The sequence below is a fragment of the Spermophilus citellus genome (assembly GCF_964194105.1).
Source record: "Spermophilus citellus genome assembly, chromosome: 2".
NCBI classification, from domain to species: Eukaryota; Metazoa; Chordata; class Mammalia; order Rodentia; family Sciuridae; genus Spermophilus; species Spermophilus citellus.
The window spans coordinates 19,616,966-19,622,471 of NC_138183.1; positions in this window are offsets into that span (position 1 = coordinate 19,616,966).

A 5,506-nucleotide genomic window follows, 5' to 3' on the forward strand; every position below is an offset into this window, starting at 1 on the left:
GGTCAATGTTATCTCAGCAGTGCCCAGTACACAGTAAGCTCTAAGATGTCCAGTGGGTGATACCTTTCCCTGTAACCATTGTTTATCAGTGTGCAAGGACCTTTCCTCAGCTTTGGGGGGAGGGAAATCCAACAATAACAAAACAATGCATTTCCATGTCTCTTCTTGGAAGGACAACAGAGTTCTTAAGGACCATATCAGTATTTGAGTTTTCTAGTTCTTCATCTGTTCTGGAAGTCCCTGGAGGACAGGGGAGCCATGCTACTTTTTTTTTTTTGTTTAATCTCCCCCTTCTGTCATTAGTTCTGCATCATTGAAAATCGAAAATCTGCACTCTTTAAATGTTCCAACATTCTTATTTGTTAAAATTGGATTTTAACCTAATTCATTGCCATGACATTTCATAAATTATAATCATCTAGCATTTTTAAATATATTAGATATTTCAATATCGTAATTCAAATATGTATTATATATTTCAAAACAGCAAGGTATTCATTTTTCCTTTAAACTCACCTGCTTTTTATGATGAGAGTGTTATGCAATCCCATGCATTTCCTTTTTTGCTCTGGTTACTAGGAAGCTCAGACGTGTACATGTTTTGCTTGAACCCTAAAACTATCACCAGCCAGGATTTCCTTTTTTTTTCTTTTTATATATTTTTTTATTATTGATTGTTCACAACATTACAAAGCTCTTGACATATCATATTTCATACATTAGATTGAAGTGGGTTATGAACTCCCAATTTTTACCCCAAATGCAGATTGCAGAATCACGTGGGTTACACATCCACAATTAATACATTCATTTTACTCTCTGCATTTTTATCTGGACTTCTTTCTTTTGTGCTAATGGTTTTCATTCTAATACCTGTACATTTATTTTAAATTTTCTCAAAACCTTTATAAAGTATTATGTATAAATTATAAACACATGCACACATATACTAAAATATATATATCTCTGTCTCACCTCCTTTTAAACTCCTATGTCCTTTCCAGCAGTCTATTTTTATTATGCATCAACTAGTACATATAATTTTACTACAATTTTATATATATATACACACACACACATATATGTATGTATATATATATATATATATTTTTTTTTTCTTACACTAAAGCACAATCTAGCCATGTAGGCACTGGTGAAGATTCTATAGAGCAGACTTAAGAAACACATTTCTGTGATTTTCCCCAAATCCCTTTAGTTATCTTACCTTGAGTTTCTTCAGTACTCTGCAAATCAGGGATCTTCAAACTTCTGTAAAGAAGCTAAATAGTAAATATTTTAGACTTTATAGACCCGTTGCAACAACTCATCTCTGCCACTGTAGTGAAATACAGAACAAATGTTCATTACTGTGCTTCAATAAAACTTTATTTACAAAAATTGGTGACTCCCAGAATTTAGCCCACAAGCCATAGGTTACTGCCCCTGCTCCAAAGTCTCCCCCTCCTACTGCACCCCATCCTTGCTGAGACCTCTTAGGAAAGTGCTTCTGAGGCTCAACTCCAACGTCCATTCTCTTTGAGTCAGCCTCTGCAGGGCTGAGAGCTCTCCCACCTCAAAAGGCATTTTCGGTACAGGTTTTGTTGCTTAAACACACCCTGGTGAGTAGGACCTTCTCTCACATGCACCAATAGTTTTGTTTAAATATTTCTTTCGACCACATATGGTGATTGCCACAAGGGAACTGTTGGTGCATAAAATCATCCTCTTCTCATTCCAGATGCATCTTCATCTGCATAAGCAACAGCGTTTTTACAGCCCACAGCCATACTTGAGGTAAGAAAGCTGGTTCAGTAGAGGAATAGAAAAGGTGGTCTTCATACCAACATTGCCCAGCCACTCAACCCTGGAAAGTGGCTGTACTGTGCCTTGGCTTCCTCATCTACACAACAGTGGGGTAGTCTACCTGCCAAAAGGCCGAGTCTAGACAAGAAGATTTCTGGGAATAACTTTCTGAAATTTAGATAGGCTATTTCCCTAAATCAGCATTTTTCAAATGGTTTCAGAATTCCCGGGATTCTTGTTAGGATTCTTGGACCTCAGTCTAAGATTCTGATTCAGTAATTCTAGTAGGTCTAAAAGTTCCCTCAAGTTCCCAGGTGCTGCTCCTGCTGCTGCTTCTGCCGGTCCAGGGACCTCACTTTGGGAATCACTGGTCTATATGATGGACATCTCACAGTTCATTGTAAGGGGAAGCAACAAAAGAGGAGCCAGAGCTGGTTTTTCTGCAGTTTCTCAAAATGGGGTGCCCTCTTGAGGGATCAGTCCTCTGAGTGTCAGGCACTGGAACCATAGCTCAGCAACAGATGGAGGTGGGTGGTCAGTCTCACAAGGGCATCATGCTGGAATTTACAGGCTGGCGGGCAGCCAGGTAAGGCATCTGGGGAAGGACAGGGAAGAGGGGGCCTGCTGAGAAGTGAGAGGTAAAAATGCCATCACACAATTAATTCCTTTGTATCCACCCTTCTAGAACTTTCCCCTTCTGTAAACACTAAGTCAACATAAGCATTGACTGAAAGTTGGCCATTCATAGGTCTTGCACCACATCATGCCGAGTAGGATGCAAGGAATGGAAGAGGTAGATGGTTCGGACTGTTCTCGGGGACCCTCAGCCTGTAAGGAAGGCAAAACTCGTGTGTTCACAAAACTGACAGTCCTGTGTTGAGACAGGTAGATAATGAGACCCTGAGGTGATGTGGCAGGGAGATAGTGGGTTCCAGAGGGTGTACCCGTGGGCTGGGCAGGTCCTCCTGGAGGAGGTGAAGCAGGCTCTCAAGAGTCTGGAAGGATCAAAGCACAGAAAAGTGAGCAAAGCATGCAAGGAAGTCAAGATGGGCCCGGGGATATTAACAGAGTGGCCTGGGAAGGAGCAGGGGGCACTCTCAACCTGCCTCTCTCTGTTCCTTTGTGAGCTCCCTCAAGTTACTCCCATTTCTGTGTCTCAGTTTCCTCATTTGAGAGCTGCAGTATTTAGGTTAAGTCCCAAATTTCCAAATTTCATTCATCTTGGAGAGACTCCAGGCCAGAAGAGGGTGAATGGGCAGACTGGGCTCAGCCTCCTACAGCCACAGCAGTTCTGCTTTCTTACATTTTTACCCTCCCTGCACGGTTTTGTTTCCAGAAAGGGTTGGACAATCACTCAACGAGAAACTCCGTCAATGCTCCTTTCATTTGCACACCAGATGGATTGAGCAGAAGGGGGAAAAGAGCCAGTGAGCAATGGGGATGGACTGCCAGGTTAGCAGGGCAGGTTTCTAGAACAGAAAGGAGTTTAGAATAGTGGGGACAGGGAATAGGGAGCCATAGAAGGTTTGTGAGGGGAGGAGTGCCACAGCAGGAACAAAATCAGGCCCAGAAACCACCAGAGACTGATCTGAAAATCTCAACTGTTCAGAAGGTTTTGAGTAAAAACAATGTGTGATTTTCCCCCTTGTCAGCCTTCCCCCGGGGACACAGTACTGTATGCAAAATGGGTAACTGTAAGACGAACATATTTTTCCACTGCCCTTCTCAGCCCCACGGGTCTTCAGGAAGACCTGAACTTCAAGCAAAGCCTCTTTAGTTTTCAACACCCACAGCTTCCATTCAACAATCACAAGTTTTCCACTTTGATCAAAGAGGCTGAACAGAGAGGGCCACAGGAGCGGCCTGTTCTCAGCAGCCCAGGGCAGACCACAAAAGCCCGGCTACCCACTCACTGTCTGTACCCACCGGAGGACACAGCATTCCCCGCAGACCAACCAGGTACACACCCCCAAAACACTGGCCCGTCTCATTCCCACCTTAGCTATCACACGAATGTGCCCAGGCGCGACTTCCAGGCCAGCGTGGGCTCCAGGGCCTCTGCTTTCCTGACTGTGAAGTGGGCCTACCGCTGACCGCTCTGATCAGGCCATGGAAGCACTTCAGCTGGTCACCTCTTAATCCCTCTTCCATCTCACCAACTCCAAAGTCCAAACTGACTCGGGTGTTCAGAGGTTAGGACTCTAAGCAAGGGTGACCAGGGCCTTTGCTGAGGGGGTCCTGGGATGTCCTCGGGCTCTCAGAGATAGACTGCCACCAAAGACGGAGCAGAAAGGGCAGAGGCGCTACAGAGAGAACGGGCTACCTCCAGGCCCGTGGCAAAAAAAAAAAGAAAAAAAAACTTTTCAAAAAGCCACATCTGGAAGAGCTAGCATCTTAAATCAGTTCATATTAATGTTTTAACTGGCACGCTGAAACGGAGATCATTAGTACCCACAGCTGTGACACACTGTGGCCCAGGGAGTCTATCTATCATCTCTGAATTCCAGACTTGGCCCGGGGGACCACTGGAGCTGTTTAACAGGAATTGTTGGACCATCTGCCAAGCCTGTTCCCATTCATGAAGCTCTTACATCATCTCGCTTGGTCTTGGAGATGACCATACTGCAGGGGGGAAAGGAAGGATGGGGACCCGAGTGACTTACACAAGGACACAAAGCTAAAAAGAGGAGGAGCTGAGACTGGATCTCAGGTCTTCAGCCTTCAGGTGGAGTGGAGCTCGAGTGAAGGATGCAGGCCTTGGGGCCAGGCAGGCTGGGCCAGGCAGCCCAATTCTTTCTGAGATTAGCATTTCCAACTTTAAGAAAGTTTACCCCCTTGCTGAGCTTCAGTTTTCCCATCAGTAAAGAAGGAATATTACCTGAATCACAGGGCAAAGGTGCAGGTGGAGTGAGGCCACTTGTAACACTCTTGGGACTGTGCCTGGGACAGGAGGTTCAATTCCAGTAGACACACACACACACACACACACACACACACATGCACACACACACGCAAAGCGCACAACACACTCCAGACACATCATGGCAAACCACAAATACACACGCACCCCACAGAGCACCCCCCCCCATTCTGTACCCTCCTTCCCTCCTCACCCTCCTCACTAATTCCTTCCCCTTTCTGTGAGTTGTAGGACAGTTCACAAAACAATTTCATCTGCAAGTTTAAAGATCCCCTAACACCCTGAGAAAGTTTCTGCTCAAAAATTCCATGTTTCCGGATTCTCATTCTCTTGCAATATCTTAGACCCTGACTCCAAATTTCAGGCTGCCTTGAGTTTGTGCCCCTTTGGATAAATCTCTATGTTGGTGGGCTTTTTCCTTCCCACATAACCGGTAGCCTTTCCAGTTTTCAGCAGTAGCAGATATTATCACACAGGACCCTACGAGTCCCTCTACTGCAGCCCGAGGAATGCAGCCCCCCCGGGACCCGGCAAAGAAACTTCATCTGCAGGGGCTTCTGAGCCAAAGATCATGTGCAGCCAGCCGCCCCAGCAGGAAGGCGTTTGTGGCTGGGTCTAAATGAAACAGAAGTCACTTCATCACACACACACACACACACACACACACACACGGGGAACCGTCATTTTCCTACGCACCCTCTGACATCAGCCACCTTCTCTGTAGCTACAGTTTTCTCTGCACTCAAATTAATCTGGGCGATGAAAAATGAACCTCTCCCCCAC